The sequence below is a fragment of the Anabrus simplex genome, chromosome 2 (genome assembly GCF_040414725.1).
Source record: "Anabrus simplex isolate iqAnaSimp1 chromosome 2, ASM4041472v1, whole genome shotgun sequence".
NCBI classification, from domain to species: Eukaryota; Metazoa; Arthropoda; class Insecta; order Orthoptera; family Tettigoniidae; genus Anabrus; species Anabrus simplex.
Window position 1 is genome coordinate 586310888 of NC_090266.1, and position 24123 is coordinate 586335010.

The window sequence follows — 24123 nt, forward strand, 5'->3', positions numbered from 1 at the left end:
AATTTACAGTTTTTCTATACAGGTAATATTAATGGAGATAGTTGACAGTTCCTTTATTGATATTGTTACACCATTGTATGAAATTAAAAATAAAAACCAAGCTCGATAGCTGCAGTAGCTTAAGTGCGGCCAGTATCCAGTATTCGGGAGATAGTGGCTTCGAACCCCACTGTCAGCAATCCTGAAGATGGTTTTCCGTGGTTTCCCATCTTCACACCAGACAATTGCTGGGTCTGTACCTTAATTAAGGCTATGGACACTTCTTTCCTACTTCTAGACCTTTCCTGTCCCATCGTCGCCATAATACTTCCAATATATATATATAAAGTATATAGCCTAGTCTAGTGTATACCCCGGCTATCATTGAACTTCAATACCAAGTTTCGAGACATTATGTTTAGCCGTTTTCCCATCATGTGAATACAAACAAGCAAGCAAACAAACAAACAAACAAACAAACAAACAAACAAACAAACAAACAAACAAACAAACAAACAAACAAACACACTTGCAAACAAACAACCAATGAAGCAAGCAAACAATCATGCAAACAAACATACAAACAAACAAACAAACAAACAAACAAAAAACAAACAAACAAACATGCATAAGCAATCAAACAAGCCAACAACAAAGAGTCAAAAATTGAGCTGAAACTAATTTTGACTCTTGCATATCTAACCCCAGACAATTACGAAGTATGAGACGAAAATTTGAAGTGAATAGATAAAATGATAATTTTATTAATGTACAAATTCTTCAGTCCGCCTCTGTGGTGTAGTGGTTAGTGTGATTAGCTGCCACTCCCGGAGGTCCGGGTTCGATTCCCGGCTCTGCCACGAAATTTGAAAAGTGGTACGAGGGCTGGAACGGGGTCCACTCAGCCTCGGGAGGTCAACTGAGTAGAGGTGGGTTCGAGTCCCACCACAGCCATCCTCGAAGTGGTTTTCCGTGGTCTCCCACTTCTCCTCCAGGCAAATGCAGGGATGGTACCTAACTTAAGGCTACGGCCACTTCCTGCCCTCTTCCTTGTCTATCCCTTCCAATCTTTTCATCCCCCCGCAAGGCCCCTGTTCAGCATAGCAGGTGAGGCCGCCTGGGCGAGGTACTGGTCATCCTACCCAGTTGTATCCCACGACCCAGAGTCTGAAGCTCCAGGACACTGCCCTTGAGGCGGTAGAAGTGGGATCCCTCGCTGAGTCCGAGGGAAAAACCGACCCTGGAGGGTAAGTAGATTAAGAAGAAGAAGACAAATTCTTCATCGTTTCCTGTACTTAACAGCGAAGTACGGGTACTCATATGCTAAAGAATATCTCCAACAGAGTTGGCCAACTGACCTGTATGAGACAAAGAAAAATATGTGTGTGCCTATTGTTTAATAGGGCCTATTCCATGTGAGTTGCTGAAGTCAGTTACGAAGTTTACGGGACCAGGCCTTTAGGTAGAGGCCCTCAAAACGATACACAAATAAATAAATAAATAAATAAATAAATAAATAAATAAATAAATAAATAAATAAATAAATAAATAAATAAATAAATAAATAAATAAATACCTCACAGCGCTACAGCTCTAATGGGTCTTGGCCTACCAAGCGACCGCTACTCAGCCCGAATGCCTACACATAACGAGATGATGCATAGTTAGCACGACGGATCCTCTCAGCCGTTATTCTTGGCTTTCTATAAGGGGTTCGCTAACTGAAGCATCTCAATGTTGTTCTCATGTAGGCTGACAGTGAGTGGACCTCGAACCAGCCCCCGAATCCAGGTAAAAATTCTTGACCTACCCGGGAATTGAACCCGGGGCTTCCCAGTAAGAGGCAAGCTCGCTACGCCTAGACCGCGGAGTCCGTCGAATGAACGTATTAATAAATCCATTGCAGCAAAGTATCCTAGGCTATGTTATGATCAGTTCTATAACACATATCCTATTGCTGATGTGAAACAGTCTGCCTGGCATCTTGCACACACTTTCTTATTTCTCATCAGTTGTAAATTCATAACAGGGAACTGGGAAATTTTTGACTATCAGCCCCATGCTGTCCGCGTCCATAGCGACGGTTAGCCCTATTAGCTGCTGTCCTCAGAAGCTCGGGATGGATACCCGGTACTGCCAGATTCCTGGAGAGCTGGTATGTAGTTAAAATGGTACATGCAGCTCACCTCCATTGGGGGCGTGTTTGATAGGAGCTGCACAACGTCGGGACGAGGACACGAGTTCAGATATTTAGCCCCATTTTCTGATAACCTGTCTTGTGGGCACTGTGGTAATATAATTACAGTGCAGTACTATTATTTAATTTAATTTAATCCACACTACATAATTTTTATCCCAATTACAGTATTATTATTTGTGATACAAAGTAAAATTACAAATAATTACTACTTAGTATTACCTAGCCTTGTGTAATTAAAAAGAATCTAAATTTATTTTTCTTCTTCTTCTACCGTTTTTCCCACACCTGTGGGATCGCGGGTGTAAACAGTGTTGAACAAGCGGATTTTAATTAATGCTGGACAAAATCAATGAATCATGTGTATAGTGATCAATCAATCAATCAATCAATCAATCAATCAATCAATCAATCAATCAATCAATCAATCAATCAATCAATCAATCAATCAATCAATCAATCAATCAATCAATCAATCAATCACTACTGATCTGCATTTAGGGCAGTCGCCCAGGTGGCAGATTCCCTACCTGTTGTTTTCCTAGCCTTTCCTTAAATAATCGCAAAGAAATTGGAAAATTATTGAACATTTCCCTTGGTAAGTTATTCCAATCCCTGACTCACCTTCCTATAAACGAATATTTGCCCCAATTTGTCCTCTTGAATTCCAACCTTACGTTCATATTGTGATCTTTCCTACTTTTAAAACCGAGCTCGATAGCTGCAGTCGCTTAAGTGCGGCCAGTATCCAGTATTCGGGAGATAGTAGGTTCGAACCCCACTGTCGGCAGCCCTGAAAATTCCGTGGTTTCCCATTTTCACACCAGGCAAATGCTGGGGCTGTACCTTAATTAAATCCACGGTCGCTTCCTTCCCACTCCTAGCCCTTTCCTGTCCCATCGTCGCCATAAGACCTATCTGTGTCGGTGCGACGTAAAGCAACTAGCAACTACTTTTAAAGACACCACTCAAACTTATTTGTCTACTGATGTCCTCCCACGCCATCTCTCCTCTGACAGCTCGGAAAATGGGCGAGGTCCAAAAGTGCGACACAGATCGCCTCCACAAACCCACCAAAGTGTGAGGAAAGAAGAAGAAGACGAAGAAGAAGGGCCGGGCTGAGTGGCTCAGACTGTTGAGGCGCTGGCCTTCTGACCCCAACTTGGCTGGTTCGATTCTGGCTCAGTCCGGTGGTATTTGAAGGGGATCAAATACGTCAGCCTCGTGTCGGTAGATTTTCCGGCATCTCGGCGTCTCCAGAAACCGTAAAAGTCGTTAGTGGGACGTTAAGCCAATAATATTATTAGTAAATATTTTCACTTAGTTTTGCATTCACCTCTTCTTTGATTGCCTATTGCAACTTGATGACCGTGCAGAATTATCTTCGCACAGCTCACTTTTATAACGGGAATGCTAATGTCCCCTTTCCACTGATGACAAAACACTCCCGACTTCGAGGTACTCGAGCTCGAATGTACAGGCAGCGCCTCTAGGAGGCGCTGGTACAGGCATAGCAGTATTGCATAACCATTCCAGCGTATTCCACAGTGAAGCATGAAGCTCTAGAATACGTACGATGAGCTCGTGCTTTGGACTGACTCCTTCTTTATACTAGGGAATCGAAGCCACTTCCACTTACGTATTTCGAACGGAGCTGCCGTTGATTACATCAGGAGGACGACGGCATGCACTGCCTTCTAATGCGTCCATGGGTGTGCAAAACTAATGTTGACATACCACTGCTCTGAACAAGCCTGTCTTAAGAATCCATTTAGAGATGAACATCGGACCGAGTAAATGGTCGCGTGTTTTGGGTCACGTAGCTCTCGGCTTGCATTCGGGAGATAGTGGGTTCGAACCGCACTGTCGGCAGCCCTGAAGGTAGTTTTTCGTGGTTTCCCATTTGCACACCAGACAAATGGTGGGGCTGTACCTTAATTAAGGCCACGGTCGCTTCCTTCCCACTCGTAGACATTTCCTGTCCCATCGTCGTCATAAGACGGGGCGACGTAAACCAGATTATAAAAAGATTGAGATGAACATCGAAAGTAAATTATGTATAGATTTGAATAACGTATACTTTATGCATAATTAACGTTATTAATGTTATTAAGTTATTAAATAATACAAGAATGGAGTGCGTATGAGCATTGAGACAAAGAAGCACTCATAGTCTTTTACGTGCTGTAGATCACTTGCATTATTTACTATGGACAGGCATATCAGTACTACTGTAGGTAGAATGCCCTTCTTATATAGACGTAAGAGTGACATAAGGCGATCGTCTATTATACATGTACGCGTATTGTTTATAAACTAGTTTAGTTTTGAAAAAAATATTATTCCCAGTCATAAGAAGGGGAAAAATAGTCATAATCTTCACTGGGAGACAGTGTAATATAGAGAAGTTACTCTCGATAATTATTCGTATAGTTGCCTGCTAGTTTTGTCTTACGTCTTTAATAGGATTGTTCTACGAGCTCTAACTGTAAACTGCAGTTGCAAAGATATTCTTTTTAACGTACGTTTGTTTAAAACACTTAAACTGCTTGTAGGCCTAAGTACACCCTTCTCAAAATATTTCTTATGTACATGATCGAAATGACGTTTTATGTCACCATGTTTAATATACTGCTAATATCAGTTAAACCGATGAGAAAATGAACTTTGTGATTCTGAAAAACAACATATTCCAGTTCCCAAGCTTCTTGGAAATTGCACCGTGTCTCCGATTTGTTCTTATTAGTCGACTTTGTGCATACCTGCAACCACCAGCCACAAGGTCAATTTTCTACTGGCCGAGCGAGTTGGCCGTGCGGTTAGGGACGTGCAACTGTGAATTTGCATTCGGAAGATAGTGGGTTCGAAGCCCACTGTGGGCAGCCCTAAATATGGTTTTCCCTGGTTTCCCATTTTCACACCAGGCAAATGCTGGGGATGTACCTTAATTAAGGCCACCGCCGCTTCCTTCCCACTCCTAGCCATTTCCTATCCCATCGTCACAATAAGACATATTTATATGTACTGGTGCGACTTAAAGCCAATTGTAATAATAATAATAGTAATAATAATGATAATAATGCCTGACTCATTGGCTGAATGGTCAGTGTTGACACATTCGGTTCAGAGGGTCGCGGGTTCGATTCTCGGCCGGGTCGGGGATTTTAATCGCATCTGATTAATTCTTCTGGCTCAGGGACTAGGTGTTTGTACTTGCCCAAACACTTTCATCTTCATATATAGACAACATAGTAGTAGTAGTAGTAGTAGTATCATACTACACTACTAACCACCACAGAAACTAGCAATATTGATTACATCCCTCCACGGTTTGTGTCGGAAGGGCATCCGGCCGTTAAACAGGGCCAATTCCACATTTGCAACACATATGTTAGTTAAGTGGTATAATAATAATAATAATAATAATAATAATAATAATAATAATAATAATAATAATAATAATAATAATAATAATTTCTACTGTACCTGCACACGCCTATGCCTGTTCTAGATGTTGCAGTTCTAAAGCTTCCGAACAGTACAGTACAGCTCAGCTGTAAAAATGAGGCACATCCTAGAGACGAACAAGTTGATCTAGACTTTGGCTGCTGTTCATTGTAAGATTACTTCATAAATAGCGTGAACTGAAGACAGGCCAAACAAATTACTCACAATGACCATAATATCGTATAATGCCATACTGGAATATGAACTCTACATACCACACACGGTCATAAAATAAAGCACTTGTGTTTGAAAACCGAGAATCTGACCACAATATAAAGATGCTTATCATTGACCTCTATATTTTTCAAGACAAACCTCGAAAGTGTAACTTCCTCTATCTTGTCTCCTGATCGTTGCATTTTTTGTTTTAACTTTTCATGAGCCTCGCGGTTCTTGTAGACTTCAATACATTCTGTTAAAACTCTGTAGAACACCGATGCAAATTTAACAAATTGAATTATTATTATGTCTGCCTCTGTGATGTAGTGTTTAGCGTGATTAGCTGCCAACCCCGGAGGCCCGGGTTCGATTCCCGGCTCTACCACAAAATTTGAAAAGTGGTACCAGGGCTGGAAAGGGGTCCACTCAACCTCGGGAGGTCAACTGAGTACAGGGGGGTTCGATTTCCACCTCGGCCATCCTCGAAGTGGTTTTCCTTGGTCCCCACTTGACTCCACGCAAATGCCGGAATGGTAGGTACCTAACTTAAAGCTACGGTCGCTTTCTTCCCTCTTCCTTGTCTATCTCTTCCGATCTTTCCTTCCCCTCACAAAGTCCCTGTTCAGAGTTGGGATCGCCCGCTGAGTCCGAGGGAAAAGCCAACCCTGGAGGGTAAACAGATTAAGAATGAAAGAAAGACAGAAATTATTATTATTATTATTATTATTATTATTATTATTATTATTATTATTATTATTATTATTATTATTATTATTATTATTATTATTATTATTATTATTATGCCTTTGCTGGTGAGATGTAGTGTTTACCATGCACTATGTCTTCTGGTATGGGTTACTTTCATTGACCTGTCTCAGTCTCATCCTTGGCTTTGACAAAATGAAAGTGACCGAGGTATGAGCGATGCTGGTAATACCATTCCTTATGCAGCCAGTCCCTGTTATGAACGGTGTGACAATATCACTCATAGGGTTGGTTGGTGCATGCATTTCAGTGGGCTTGGCAGACTGATATGTAATAGCAACATTGGGCTCGGTGAGGAAAGCAACGGGAAACTACCTCACTCCTCTTTTCCCTAGTACGCCTCTTTAGTGACGCCTAGGCAAACTATGACATCTGTTGGTGGAACTGTGGAGGATCAAACCAGCCTTTGGGCTGAATACCCAACATACAGCAACACATACATTATTATTATTATTATTATTATTATTATTATTATTATTATTATTATTATTATTATTATTATTATTATTATTATTATTATTATTATTACTGCCTTCCTCAGCGGCTGAAAACTGTATTCTGACGTGTAACGTGCTTGAGATCGCCAGTGTGACGTTGAGACCGGAGCAGACATGTCTGTCTCACTAACGAGTCGTGGGCAAGTCACAGTTTATAGCAGGTAATTGTTCTTAAGGTCCGCCTCTGTGGTGTAGTGGTTAGCGTGATTAGCTGCCACCCCCGGAGGCCCGGGTTCGATTCCCGGCTCTGCCACGAAATTTGAAAAGTGGTATGAGGGCTGGAACGGGGTCCACTCAGCCTCGGGAGGTCAACTGAGTAGAGGTGGGTTCGATTCCCACCTCAGCCATCCTGGAAGTGGTTTTCCGTGGTTTCCCACTTCTCCTCCAGGCGAATGCCGGGATGGTTCCTAACTTAAGGCCACGGCCGCTTCCTTCCCTCTTCCTTGCCTATCCCTTCCAATCTTCCCATCCCTCCACACGGCCCCTGTTCAGCATAGCAGGTGCGGCCGCCTGGGCGAGGTACTGGTCATACTCCCCAGTTGTATCCCCCGACCAAGAGTCTGAAGCTCCAGGACACTGCCCTTGAGGCGGTAGAGGTGGGATCCCTCGCTAAGTCCGAGGGAAAAACCGAACCTGGAGGGTAAACAGATGATGATGATGATGATGAATTGTTCTTAAGTATGGGCCGTCTGGGTGTCAAGTAAGGAGTGGATGTACAAATGACATAAGCGGGTTTACGTTAAATACTATAAGGACAAAGCCATGAGTGCATTTAAGTGGGAAGATTTGAACCCTACTCCTTAGTACGTACGCCTAATCTATGTGGCAGGGTTCTTGTTTCTGTGTTTTTTTAAGTTGTACTGATGTACAGAGGTCTTCGGTGACGATGGGATAGGAAAAAGATAGGACTGTGATGGTAGCGGCCTTGGCATTAATTAAAGTACATAGTAATAATGTTACTTTTTACATAGCACTAACTACTTTTACGGTTTTCGGGGGCGCAGAGGTACCGGAATTTAGTCCCACAGGAGTTCTTTTACGTGCTAGTAAATCTACCGACACGAGGCTGACGTATTTGAGCACCTTCAAATACCACCGGACTGAGCCAGTACCGAACGTGCCAATTGGGGTTCAGAAAGCCAGCGCCTCAACCGTCTGAGCCACTCAGCCCGGCAACTAAGGTACTTTTTAAATTTTCAACTTGTTTTACGTCGCACCGACACAGATAGGTCTTATGGCGACGACGGGACAGGTAGGGGCTAGGAGTGGGCAGGAAGCGGCTGTGGCCTTAATGAAGGTACAGCCCCAGAATTTGCCTGGCGTGAAAATGGGGAACCACGGAAAACCATCTTCAGGGCTGCCGATCGTGGGGTTCAAATTAGCCATTTCCGACTGCAGACCTACAGCAACTTGATCCGTACCGCGCAGCCAACTCAATTTCTGAGGAGGAATTTCTTTATGACTAGAGCACTGATGTTTATGACCCAAACATTTCAAAAAATGACCTAAAATGCCCCAAAATTCTCTTGAAACATCCTAATACAATGAAAAATGACCAAATGGAATTATAAAATTATTTCATGATGATTAATAAAGGTCTAAGACAAAAAATAATAATCAGCCAACGGTGGGGTTTGAACCCGCTCATTTCCCGAATGCAGAGCTTCAATCCGTAGATGTAGCGTTAACACTTGCAGCGCACGTCGGTCACTCAGCTCGTTCTTAATAAAATGAGTGTAGGCTGCTACTACTACAATATTAATTAGAATATAATAGAATAGAATACTCCCATCTCCTAGTTCCAAATCCCCAGGAACTGGGGGGAGAGTAATTATTTATTGCTATCCAAATTATTTTGATACATGCACGATCCTGTTACAATTACTCTCCTAAATATTACAATTGCGCTTACTCACAATTTACATCCGATCTCTAAATTGCAGTTTCTAAGATTTTTTCTTTTTGTCCTAGACTTTAACTACAATATTAATTAGTATTACCAGGTCATTCTCATTTCTATGAACGTACAGTACAATGAAAAGAAAAGTTACTAATTAAACATACGTTAGTTAGCATTGCAATACACCACGATAGTCATCCTCAAGTTATCAAAAGTGAAGGCATCGGGCGAGCTGGCAGTGCGATTAGGGGCGCGCAACTGTGAGCTTGCATTCGGGAGATACTGGGTTCGAATCCCACTGTCGGCAGCCCTGAAGTTGGTTTTCCGTGGATTCCCATTTTCACACCAGACTAATGCTGGGTCTGTGCCTTAATTAAGGCCACGGCCGCTTCCTTCCCACTCCTAGCCCTTTCGTATCCCATCGTCTCCATAAGACCTATCTGTGTCGGTGCGACGTAAAGCATGTTGAATAAAGAAAAACCAAGATCTGAGGAAATCTAGTGGCTTTACGTCGCACCGACACAGATACGTCTTAAGACGACGATGGGATAGGAAAGGCCTAGGAGTTGGAAGGAAGCGGCCGTGGCCTTAATTAAGATACATCCCCAGCATTTGCCTGGTGTGAAAATGGGAAACCACGGGAAACCATCTTCAGGGCTGCCGACAGTGGGATTCGAACCCAGTATCTCCCGGATGCAAGCTCATAGCCGCGCGCCTCTAACCGCATGGCCAACTCACCCGGTAGATCTGAGAAAAGATAATGTGGTGTTGCTTCATTCGAAAGTTGGAAAATTAATGTAACAGTGTGTATCTTATTTGCTTAATCTTTAACCAGCCGAGTGTTTCTTAATACGAAGTGAAATAAGTTGTATTCTTTAGTGAAAAAAGACCGGATGCAAGAGTTCATTGCCGTCTGCAATTTCTTTCTTTGTTCCTCAGTAGCATCAACTAAAATAACATCGCAATAGTTGAGTATGGGTAACATGAACGTCTGAATTAATCTTACAGTATATTCACATTATGTGGCAGAAGTGAGTGAGTGATAAACTTCGAGTGGGTAAAGCGAAGCATACTGCCGTTCCGCATCGTAATACAATGTTGAGAGGAGAAAATACTGACCCGCAGCACATGTATCAATTAGAACGAAAATTGTTGATGGATTTCATGCAATACTGAACCTTAGACGTCAGAACCTTTCTGGTCAGAGTTCCAAGCTGAAATACTATCGCATAGCGATTTTTCTAGGCGCAACGACGATATATCTTCCTGCAAGTATCAGTTATTTGTTCATTCCAATATAAGGTTTCCGTTTTAATGATTCCAAGGCTTTTCACAAACTTTTGTAATGGTATTACCACACGATGTCCGCCTCAGTGGTGTAGTGGTTAGTGTGATTAGCTGCCACCCCCCCGGAGGTCAGGGTTCGATTCCCGGCTCTGCCACGAAATTTGAAAAGTGGTACGAGGGCTGGAACGGGGTCCACTCAGCCTCGGGAGGTCAACTGAGTAGAGGTGGGTTCGATTCCCACCTCAGCCATCCTCGAAGTGGTTTTCCGTGGTTTCCCACTTCTCCTCCAGGCGAATGCCGGGATGGTACCTAACTTAAGGCCACAGCCGCTTCCTTCCCTCTTCCTTGCCTATCCCATCCGATCTTCCCATCCCTCCACAAGGCCCCTGTTCAGCATAGCAGGTGAGGCAGCCTGGGCGAGGTACTGGTCATTCTCCCCAGTTGTATCCCACGACCAAGAGTCTGAAGCTCCAGGACACTGCCCTTGAGGCGGTAGAGGTGGGATCCCTCGCTAAGTCCGAGGGAAAAACCGAACCTGGAGAGTAAACAGATGATGATGATTACCACACGATGCCTTTGCTGGCGAGATGTAGTGTTTACAGTGCACTATGTCTTCTGGTATGGGCTATATCAAATTTCTTACTTTCATTGACCTGTCTCAGTCTCATCCTTGGCTTTGACAATGTGAAAGTGACTGAGGTATGAGTGTTGCTAGTAATACCATTCCTTATGCAGCCAGTCCCTGTTATGAATGGTGTGAAAATATTGCTCATAGGGTCGGTTGGTGTATGCATTTCAGTGGGCTTGGCAGACTGATATGTAATAGCAACGGCTGGCTCGGTGAGGAAAGCAACGGGAAACTACCTCACTCCTCATTTCCCTAGTACGCCTCTTCAGTGACGCCTAGGATATTTATGACAGCTGTTGGCGGAGCTGCAGAGGATCAAACCAGCCTTTGGGCTGAATACCCAACATACACAACATACATACAGTACATTACCACACGGTTGATCATGAGTAGGGGTGGAGGTCTTTCTTTTAGAATAGATATAGTCCAAGTTTCGGTAATAAATTATATTATTCTTCATCTAAACCGACCCAGTATGAATCTATCCAAATATAACTGATTCTGGAAATGCTTAGTCGATAAATCTGAAACCATTTGCAGATATCTCTAGGATGTATGGAATAATAAATAAACAAAATTTCACTCAAACGCTATTCATTTCTATTTTACCTCACTTCCTAAGATTCTTTTTTGTAGTCCAGAATTACTTTCCTGCCACTTGACCTACACTTTCCTGGTTATTTTCAAAATCTTCCCACGATTTCTTCTTGGATTATACAATTATTTATTTTGTATTTCTTATTTGTCTACGTACTGCTCCCTATCTGCATTAGTTCTTGTTTAGGGTCATTTCCGATAAGCCTTTTTGTTTTGCGTTTAGAAGCTGCTCTGGCTTCATCATTTGACCAAGATGTGCCCATTTGACCATCTTTACACAGAGTTGTTCCTAGGCATTCCCTTCCCGTTTCTACTACAGCAATTCTATATGCCATACATTCTTCTTCTGGCCAAGAAATTTTGCTCGAAGAAGTGGAAATGATGGTAAATATATTACAGTGACATAAGGCAGCAGAAATACAGTAGATGTAATTTGACCGGAAATGGAGAAATATAATGGAAAATAAGGATATAGAGAGCAAAGTCATTTCCGTACAGGCCATGGAGGCCTTTGGAGGGGTGGAATGTAAAGGTTTCCACTCTGTCCGTAACCTCGGCACTTAACGGGGTAGAATGGTCAGCCCGCACGCCTTTTTCGCCAGGAATCAACGTGGTGCTCAGTTTTGGTGTAGGTTGAGAGAACCTCAGGGTCGCGTGCAACTCCAGACGTGGAAGTCTCGTTTCTTAAATTACTTCGACTTCCTGGTGGCGAATCGAACCCGCATACTTCCGGGTGAACCGAGCACGTCTTTACCACCTTCACCGCCTTGGCCACGCAGCCCCGGGGAAAGTAGGGAGGCAGGGATTAAATAGCTATACAGAGTAATAGAATTACCGTCGGATTGGACAAAACAGTAATTACACCTATCTACAAGCAAGCGCCAACGGCCGTAGCTGTGTTGAAACACCGGATCCCGTGAGATCTCCGAAGTTAAGCAACACCTAGCGTGGTCAAGATTTGGATGGGTTGCCACGCGCTGTTGGTGGGGTAAGGGAATGGAGGAGTGGAAAGGAACTGGCCACCCTGACGTAGGCTACGTAAACTCCTGCTCAGGGACACCTCTGCGGAGGTTCGGACCTGCCTTCGGGCAGAATACACCCATGCCTTACAAGCGCAGCAACTTTCGTGTTATTTCTTTTATCATTATCCTGGGCAAGGTGGTCAGTAGCATTTTAGAAAAGCGTGTGAGGTTAGTCACAAGCATTTTAGAAAAGTGTGAGCGATTAACAGTACGGTTTCAGATTATAGAGAGTCCGACAGGATCAGATGTTCAGTAGGCCTATGCGTGAAGTAATTGAAAAACTCTGGTGGTTATGATCGTTAAGGTGTCCATATGATCTGACACCGTGGCTAGCCGGTTCGAGTCCCGTTGGTTAAAAACATTTTCACCATCAGAATGTTCGCCGGCAGGGTAGTAGAGGTGGTGGTGTACAATTTATAATCACTAGATTGCGTTCCAAAAGCCTGGATTCAATTCCGACCCTCGCAGTGTTCATATGGAGTGAGGGATGTCGGATGTAGACGTGTCTAGCTATTTCTTTGCTAACTTTTTTTCTTACATTACTACAAACACTATCCCAACCTTATGGTGTTTCGATAAAACGGGAGGCATGATGTGCGTGTTCTGTTCAGGAGCCAAAGCCAACTGATGAAATCCGGCGCTTGGTCAGGCCGTTTGTTGACAACACCTGATCTGGTCAGCCTGACTGTCGTGTCGACAAATCAGCTCGACTGTAGCCCACTTTACGTCGAACCGACACGGATCGGTCCTACGGCGACGTTGGAATAGGAAAGGGCTAGGAGTGGGAAGGAAGGGGCCGATGCCTTAATTGAGGTACAGCCTGATGAGAAAATAGGAAACCACGGAAAACCATTTTCAGGGTTGCCGACAGTGATGTTTGAACCCACTATCTCCCGAATGCAAGCTCACAGCTGCGTGCCCCTGTCCCCAGAAATTAACCTGGTACTCATTTTCGATTATGCAGAGTGAACCTCAGGGCTATATTCCTCTCTAGAAGTTGTAAGATTTGTCTTCCTGACGAGGATTAGTGATGGGATAACCGAATACGAAATAATCCCTTATTCGATTCTTTCATTTTATTCGATTATTCGATTATTTTCGTTTATTCGATTATTTTTCCATTCGACTATTTTTTCGTATTCATTTATTTTTCCATTAGATTATTTTTCATTTATTCCTTTTTTATTCAATTATTTTCTGATTATTCATTAGGAACTCCATTCGAGCGAATGAGGCAATCGAATAGTGAATGCTATCGAAATAATCGAATAAAATTTTATCCAGATGTCATCAGCTCATCTATCTCATCACGGGGAAATTAAAACTACCTATCTCCATTCCCTTGCAGGAAGCGTGTGGTGAGAGCGTCTCTTATAAGTCTTCTGAAAATAATACGAAGTCATGTTCCATATGTGTGAATGAATCATGCACTCAGATGTCGTTACTTAAAATGCATAGATTAAGATATTGCATCACGCGCCCACGCGATTACACGAAGCGCAATGCTTGTCTTGACTACTTGGCTCACCAAATTTATCGTCATAAATTAAAATTCACCAGAATTTTCCCTAAATGGCGAAGTTGCTAGTCGCTGTCTTTGAAATTCTGTTGCAAAATGACTTCAAAAGACTTCAGATCGCTAGAGTTGGCAGTTCAATCTGTTATCCATAAGACATACTTTAACCGAAAAGTTTATTCATGACGTATCCGATTATTTGAAACTCATTCGATTAATTTTATTTTATTATTTATTCGAATATTTAAATAATCGGATGAGGTTATTCGATTATTCAAATATTCGATTGTCCCTTCGCTAATGGGGATATCCTTTTTTTTTTGCATCCGGAACAAAGCCCACTCAGTCAGTGAACTAGTATATGTAAATAAGGGGTTTATTTATTTTATTTGTTGTTGGGATACAGGAGAGGTTGTTTCATTTTCTCGTCATAAGGCCCTTCATGACTTCCACTGGTACACATTCTGAGCAGACCATGGAAAATAAGGTGGTGGGAATGGAATTGTTCTGGTAAGTTTTAAGTCCGCAATCCAATCATAAAGAAATGCACATAACTGAAGGTAGGCAGGCTGGTCACTTTTGTGATGAATTGCCGTAAAAATAGGTGGTAATTGGTATCCAAATGACAATAATCTTTGTAGTAGATAAGTAGTGCGAGCAAAGTTGATAGGGAATTGAACCTCCGTCCTTCCAGATGAACCGTGTACGCCTTCACCTTCGTTAGCTAAGGCCATACAATATATTGTTATCAATCATTAAATCCTCCTTTCTGATGCCACGGTATTTTACAGGTGAACATTCCAACCTAGAATCTACTGGGATTCGAACCCCGGCGTCGGGGCGGAAAGCCGGCAGCTAAGTCACCGAGCTAACCACGCATGTGTCATGTTCATACTAATGGATTATCTGAAAATACATTGCTGTAGAGGAGTGAGCCGATATACGTTCTATAAAAGAAGGGTAATGAGACTAGCGCATATAGTACCGGTTTGCAATAAACAAGATTCACACTATTCCCTGTACACACTCAGAATATTAAAAATCTGATTAGACATGCAAAAACACAAACATTGACCGCAGGATGTAATTCTACGAGGTCTGCAGGGCACAATTTATTTCTTGAAACCCTATAAATTGACCCATTAGTAGAATTATAACAATTAAGAGGGTCCAATTTCGTGGAAGTACTTTAACAGCAGGTGCTCTCTTCTTGTTGGAAGGAATGATGTCGAGAAATGTATCAGTAGTTCAGAACTTCCTGGGCCTCTCATACGTCATGACTAGTTACTCAGAATAAGATGAGAAGTTGCATACATTAGTGCAGGTTGATGGTGTGTGGGTCGCTGTAACGCACAAACGCCATTGAAGAGCTAGACGTGTTCCAATTGTAAGCTGCAATAGTGATTGATGATAAGGGGAACAAGGAAAACTATAGGAAGCCTTCTCAGCCATTGCTTGGCTGTACCGAATGACAAGTCTGTCAATTCACATTTCTAAGAAGAATTGCGATGCGTATGCGTGTGGGATCTAGAGTTGTCCTCAGTGTACTCAGTTTAAATTATAGTTTCTAGGCAGAAAATTAAACCGGAATGAACATTTTTTTTGATGGACGGACAGGAGGCACACCAATCGACGATATAATTATTAATAATTTGTCATTTGATGAGGACACCACTCTCCTTGCCAAAAGCGAAGAAGAATTTGCTGACTTACCAGCAAGAATGAAAAATATGAGCATAGTGTCTGGACTAAACCCTAACCTTATTAAGTCCAAAGTATTGTCAATTGACCGGCGATTACAGATCCAGAGCACAGGTAGATTAATGAAATTCGAGGCAATATATGATTTTGTTTATTTTGAGTCAACTATCTTCGACATGGGAAGTTGTGAGGAAGAAATAAGAAGGCTGATCAACTTAGAGCGAGTTTCCATAAAGAAAAAGAAACTCGCCAGAATTAGAAAACAGAGCAATAATAAACAGCACAAAAATCTCCTGCTTTGAACTCGTTCCTTTTTCATCTTGTGAAACATGACCACTAAAGGCCGGAGACAAACAACGTATCGATACCTACATTCGAGGCGTAGTATTGATGCAGAATGCTGTGAGTACAGTGGACTGATAAAAGAAGTAATGTGGCCATCATCAAGCAACCTAAGTTCCCCAAAAGCCTTTCCGCAATCAGAAAAAATTCTAGTTCTTTGGGAACACCACAATAAAAGATAAAAATCTTCAAGGAAGCATCATGCAAGGGAAGGTCGAATGAAAAAATCATTGGGAGGGACAGTGTGTAGATGGATCGACAAAATAATTATGAAGCTCACTGGTTTACTTCTTCAGCAGACCTAAAGAATACCTGAAAACCTTCCAGGATGGAGAAGTGTAGTTAAAGGTGTCACGACACTGAAAAACTAATAAAACGACTTACGATGATGATCAAGAAACCAATAGAATTTCCGAAAATATAGATGATTACCTTAGATACGAAGGATTGAGAAAAGAAAACTGAGAAAAGACGTGGAATCCAATCTGAAAAGAAGTAAGCGCATTTGTCACATGTAAGAAGAAATTGTATTCATCCATTCATCCACTTGATTTACTTAACATACTGTACTGCAATCAGTCGATGTAAAAGTCGACTGTCGGCAGAGAAGAAATGTTCCAGCTTCGAGGAGTTAAAAAAAATGCCAGAATTAACTCGAAATCAACGGAACTGGTAACAATGGTCTTCAGTAGGCATAACGATACGGGCCCATAAAGGGACAAACCTTCACACAACTCTCGTACATATCCAGCGTTGTTACAAAGTGTCGCTCCTTCACTATGAGTGTGACGAGAGTTTACCTAAGAACAGCTTCAACACGGATCCCACATCTCGGGTCGATGGCCACAACCTTCATCGTGCTCCACGACACCATTGTCCTCGCGTGACTCGTGCCTCGTTGTGACGTTAATGCCACCCATACATATGAAGATTGCGTTCGTGCGTACAGCAACAATGGTCGGATGTGCAAAAACTGGAGTGAAGTGTTGGAAAGTATCTAAAGGTCTCTTGTCATGGGTATAACCTGTATTTCCGAATAAAATAGGTAATATACATACATACATACATACATGCATACATACATACATACATACATACATACATACATACATACATACATACATACATCATTATAGACCGTTATGCCTTTCAGCGTTCAGTCTGCAAGCCTCTGTGAATTTACTAAACGTCGCCACAATCCTCTATTTGCAACTAGTGCAGTGGCCGCATTTAGTTCTATACCTCTTATATTTAAATCGTTAGAAACTGAATCTAACCATCGTCGTCTTGGTCTCCCTCTACTTCTCTTACCCTCCTTAACCGAGTCCATTATTCTCTAGGTAACCTATCTTCCTCCATTCGCCTCACATGACCCCACCACCGAAGCCGGTTTATGCGTACAGCTTCATCTATCGAGTTCATTCCTAAATTAGCCTTTATCTCCTCATTCCAAGTACCCTCCTCCCATTGTTCCCACCTGTTTGTACCAGCAATCATTCTCGCTACTATCATGTCTGTTACTTCTAACTTATGAAAAAGATATCCTGAGTCTACCCTGCTTTCGCTCCCGTAAAGCAAAGTTGGTCTGAAAACAGACCGATGAAAAGACAGTTTCGTCAGGCAGCTGACTTCCTTCTTAGAGATTTCCGTTGATCGCAACTGCGAGCTCACTCCATTAGCTTTACTGCACCTCGATTCAATCTCACTATTATTACCATCCTGGGAGAACACACATCCTAATTAACTGAAATTATCTACCTGTTCCAATTTTGTATCACCAATCTGACATTCAATTCTGTTGAATTTCTTACCTACTAACATCAATTTAGTCTTTGAAAGGCTAATTTTCATATCATACACATTGCACCTACTTTCAAGTTCCAAGAAATTAGACTGCAGTCTTTCGGCACAATCTGCCATTAAGACTAAGTCATCAGCATAGGCCAGACTGGTTACTATATTTCTACCTAACTGAAACCCTCCCTGCAACTTTATACTTTTCAGCAGATGATCCATGTAAACTACGAACAACAAAGGTGAAAGATCACAGCCTCGTCTAACCCCTGTAAGTACCCTGAACCAAGAACTCATTCTACCATCAGTTCTCACTGAAGCCCAACTGTCAACATAAATGCTTTTGATTGATTTTAATAACCTACCCATAATCCCATAGTCCCCCAGTATGGTGAACATCTTTTCCCTCGGTACCCTGTCATATGCTTTTTCTAGATCTACGAAACATAAACACAACTGTCTATTCCTCTCGTAGCATTTTTCAGTTACCTGGCGCATACTGAAAATCTGATTCTGACAGCCCCTCTGTGGTCTGAAACCACACTGGCTTTCACCCAACTTCCTCTCGACCACTGATCGCAACCTCCCTTCCAAGATGCCTGTGCATACTTTGCCTGGTATACTAATCAATGAGATACCTCAATAGTTGTTGCAATTCTTCCTGTTTCCTTGCTTATAGATAGTTGCAATTACTGCTTTTGTCCAATCTGAAGGTACCTTACCAACACTCCAGGATAATGTTACTATTCTATGAAGCCATTTCATCCCTGCCTTGCCACTATATTTCACCATTTCAGATCCGATTTCATCTATTCCTGCTGCTTTATGACAATGGAGTTTATTTACAATCCTTTCCACTTCCTCAAGCGTAGTTTCACCAACATCATTTTCCTCCTCCCCATGAGCTCGGTTGTTTACGACACCACCATGAAGGTTTCCTTTTACGTTGAGAAGATTTTCAAAATATTCCCTCCACCTCTCCAGTGATTCCCAGTGATCTATTATAAATTCACCTGAATTACCCAAAACACTGTTCATTTCCTTCTTCCCTCCCTTCCTGGGATTCTTTATTATTGTCCAGAAAGGTTTCCCTGCTGCTTGACCTAGCCTTTCAAGGTTATTACCAAAATCTTCCCAAGACTTCTTTTTGGATTCAACAACTATTTCTTTTGCTCTGTTTCTTTCATCTACGTACAATTCCCTGTCTGCATCAGCCCTTGTTTTGAGCCATTTCTGATGAGCCTTCTTTTTACGTTTAAAAGCTGCTCTCACTTCATCGTTCGATCAAGATGTTCGCTTTTATCCATCTTTACACACAGTTGTTGCTAGGCATTCCCTCGCCGTTTTCCCTACAGTATCCCTGTATGCCATCTATTCTCTTTCTATATCCTGAACCTGCTTAGTATTCACTGTTTGGAAATTCTCACTAATCATATTTATGTACTTATGTCTAATTTCCTCGTCCTGGAGATTTTCTACCCTGATTCGTTTGCAGACAGATTTCACTTTCTCCATCCCAGGCCTAGAGATACCTAGTTCGCTACAGATCAGACAGTGGTCTGTATCATCGAAAAATCCCCGAAAAACCCGTACATTCCTAACAGATTTCCTGAATTCGAAGGTGGTTAAGATATAGTCTTTTATGGATCGGGTACCCCTAGCCTCCCATGTGTAGCCATGAATAGCCTTATGCATGAAGAATGTGCCGATCTCAAGTGATTGGGAGAAGGTCAGGAAGAAGAAAGACAATAAGAATCGATAGAATCCATAATTTTACGCGGAATCCGTGTGAATGAAACATGACTTTCAGTTTTTAAAATCCTATGCTTGAAGTCAGACTCAAATTTCCTGTTTCTAAAATACGGTATCCTAAGCTTTAACTCAGACTCAAATTGCAAGCACCTTGTTAAGCTAGTTTTATATAAGTTTTCCAGTCCACAGTTTGAACTACAGTTTAATATTTGACATCAACTGGCCGTTGTTGCAAACTTTTGCACAGGAATAGGTTCTTTTTTTTTTTTTGCAAGTTGCTTTACGTCGCACCGACACAGATAGGTCTTGTGGCGACGATGGGACAGGAAAGGGCTAGGAGTGGGAAGGAAACGGCCGTGGCCTTAATTAAGGTACAGCCCCAGCATTTGCCTGGTGTGAAAATGGGACACCACGGAAAACCATCTTCAGGGCTGCCGACAGTATGGTTCGAACCTACTATTTCCCGAATACTGGATACTGGCCGCACTTAAGCGACTGGAGCTATCGAGCTCGGTTGCTCAGGAATAGAAGCCAATGCAATACTTAAAAAACAACAACAATAAGAAGAAGAAGAATAGCCAGGCTGAGTTGCTCAGACGGTTGAAGCGCTGGTCTTCTAACCCCAACTTGGCAGGTTCGATCCTGGCTCAGTCCGGTGGTATTTGAAGGTGCAAAATACGTCAGCCTTTTTCGGTAGATTTACTGGCACGTAAAAGAACTCCTGCGGGACTCAATTTCGGCACCTAGGCGTCTCCAAAAACCGTAAATGTAGTTAGTGGGACCTAAAGCAAATTACATTAATAATAATAATAATAATAATAATAATAACACCCCGTGTGGGGATTTACCTGTTACCTCCATCGGGCGCGTCCCATTGGAATTGGGGAAGCTCGCTGGGTCTGCCGCCAGCAGAGTCAGAGGGTAGTAGGGAAATAAAATACCACCGTGAAAAAAAACTGGTCCCTTGCCAGGGTTACGGCGAATACTGGTAAATGACCAGAAGCCAGAAAACATCTTGAGGAAACCTCTAGGGCTAACAACCCTAGTTGTAAAGGTATGGGTACCCGTCCAAAGCAAAGTCAAGTCAAAAAGCATGACGGCACAACATTTCAAGAAACATACCCCAGGGGGTAAATCTTCGGATAAATCCCTCGTCGTGAACGCCACGGCGCACGAGTCTCGTTCGGATTCTGGGGGAGACTCGACATCATGCAAGAGACGAGTCGGTGCGTCTCGGTGTACCCCGAAGAGTCAAAAACTCAGGCCAAAATCTAAAACCTTTCTAGCAACTTTCAACATAAATTCATTTACACAAACTGGCAAGCTGAAAACCTTCACCAAAGCTCTTCACGAAAATCAGATAACCATAGTGGCCCTACAGGAAACAAGGTACAAAGATGAAGAGATTTTTGAATCTGAAGGCTAACGATTTTTCAAGAGCAAAGCGCAACGAGGAATCCTCAATGGAGCTGTGATGCTTGGAACCGCGTTTGCTGTTAGAACCAAGATCCTTAAATCGGTTGCAAATTTCGAACCTGTGAATGACAGATTGTCTATACTCACAATTAAATGCGCGAACCAAACCTACGCCCTAGTTAACGCACATACTCCTACAAACGATAAGAACAAGTCTGATCCAGACGAAGTTGATAATTTCTGGGACCTACTGGATGAAAAATTGAACAAAATCCCCAAACACCATGTCAAGCTTCTTTTGGGTGACTTCAGTGCCCAACTAGGTCGTGAGCAGAAGTACAAGAAAGTTACAGGAAATTACCCTGCTCACAAAAGAACCAATCCCAACGGCAAAAGACTGGTGACCATTTGCGAAAATCACAACCTGCAGGTCATGTCGACCCACTTTCGCCATCTACCCAGAAAGCAAATGACTTGGCGTTCTCCCGTCTAAGCTCTCGGAGAGTTAATTGATCATGTTGCGATCTCCAGGAGAAATAGCCCCGAGATTAAGAATGTCAAGGTAAAGAAAGGCATCAATGTGGCCTCAGATCATTATATGTCTCTTATCAAATTCAAACCAATTCCCGCTAACACAAGGAAGACAACCAAACAGATCACACGCTTCGACAATGATAAACTTCGGCAAAGGGTCGAGGAGTTCCAGGAGAAGGCTAGACCAAATGACTGTGACTTTAACAACGCCAAAAGTCTCCTTGCCGCCAAAGACGTTGCAGAAATCAAGAGAAGCAAAAAGCATGCCTGGTGGAATAGTACCTGCGAATCAGTCCTCCAAGAAAGACTCAATGCGTGGAAACAGTACAACTCTACGAAATCATAAAATGATTGGGAAACCTACAAAACCCAACGTGCCCAAGCAGCTAGGGTGTTCAGAACTGAGAAACGTAAATACGAAAAATCTCTCATTGAAAAGATAGAACGAAACTTTAGGAAGAATGAAAGCAGAGAGTACCACAGAGCCTTCAAACGCAAACTCACTGGCTATAAGCCACCATCTCTATGCTTTGAGCCAACGGACGGCACACTGGCGACGTCAAATGAAGAAAATTGCAGCATTCTGGCAGATTACTTCAAGAATTTACTTAATTGCTCTAAACCGCAAAGCTCCATTGAGACCAAGGAACCCTTACTCAGGTACCCAGATTCCAGACCACCCGACAGAGATGAAATCAAGCGCCACATTGCCCGTCTCAAAAATAACAAAGCGCCGGGGGAAGACTCAGTAGTAGCAGAATTATGGAAATATGCCCCAGAAGAATCACTTGATATCTTGCAAAAGCAAATAGAAGAAATTTGGAACAAGGAGACCCTACCCGAAGTTTGGAAAATAGCTTTGATCCATCCATTACACAAAAAAGGCAGCATGAAGAACATCAACAACTACAGAGGAATATCTTTGTTACCCGTGACTTACAAAATTCTATCACTTGCCATCCTGGAGCGTTTGGAAGCACAAGTCGAACATCAAATAGGTGAATACCAAGGTTCAGAAAAGGTCGCTCAACAGCTGAACAGATCCAAAATCTGAAAACGATCATCAGATATTGTACACTAAGGTCCAAGCAGTATGTGTCTGTCTTTGTGGACTTTAAGAAAGCGTACGACTCCATTGACCGGGCAGTCCTGCTAAACATCTTAAATGAATTTGGAGTTGATTTGAAACTGCTGGCATTAATTAGAGCCACCCTGACCGATACAAAATCCAAGGTGAAGTTCCACGGATGTCTCTCGCATTCCTTTGACATCAAAACAGGAGTCCGACAAGGTGATGGGCTATCCCCGATACTATTCAACTGTGTTCTTGAAAAGATCATCAGAACCTGGCGGGTGAGATTACAGGAAACCAACTACAGTCCATTGAGAATAGGAACCAAATCCAAGGGGATCGCAACAGACTGCTTAGCATTTGTCGATGATATTGCTGTTCTCTCAACCGACATAGAAACCGCTAGAGCTCAAGTTGAAATTTTAAAGGAAATTGCCGAACAAACTGGTTTGCAGATATCGTTTGAGAAAACAGAAGTAATGACTAACATCAAAGAGGCTCCACCAAAACTCCATACAAATTACGGGGACATCACCCGAGTAGAGAAATTCAAATACCTGGGTGAGATCATAATGAAAAATGGATTGGACAAAGAAGCACTTCAGGAGCGAGTACGCAAACTGGAAATAGCCTACCAAACATCCCGTGCAATCTACAACAAAAAATGCCTTTCCCAAAACAACAAGATACGTCACTATGAAACAGTTCTGAAGCCAGTAGTTCTATATGCAGCCGAAACCCTGTCTCTAAATGCCAACAAAGGACTCCTTGAAGAACTGGAGAAAAGAGAACGCAAAATTGTGAGAGGAATCTTGGGATCAAAGTACAGAAATGGAATCCATCAAACGAGATCCAACAAGGAAGTCTACAGCAAAATAAGGAAAATTACCGACACAATCAGAAAAAGACGGGCACGATTTTGCGGTCATCTGAAAAGAATGGACAGAAGAAAGTTAACTAAAGAAATCTTTCACTTTTTTGATTCAAACCCCAAAACTACAATTCCCTGGTTTAGAAATACCAAAGAAGACCTGCAAATGTTACATATCTCAGCTGAAGACGCCTTTAACAGAGATCTCTTCCGCAAGAAAATATTAACGAACGGGCTAAACCGAGACGAGCAACCGAAGAGAAGACACGGTGCCCCTTGGACAGAGGAGTGTAAGCAGGCCCACTCACAAAGAATGAGGGAAATTTGGGCTCTAAAGAAGGCCAAGTTCAGTGTCAAATGCAACAAGACTTAACGTGGTCCTTGATGGCCCCAGCGAATTATATAATAATAATAATAATAATAATAATAATAATAATAATAATAATAATAACAATAATAATAACAATAATAATAATAATAATAATAATAATAATAATAATAATAATAATAATAATAATAATAATAATAATAATAATAATAATAATTGAGTTATGAAATAATATTTTAGTGCACTAAGTTTTATTACA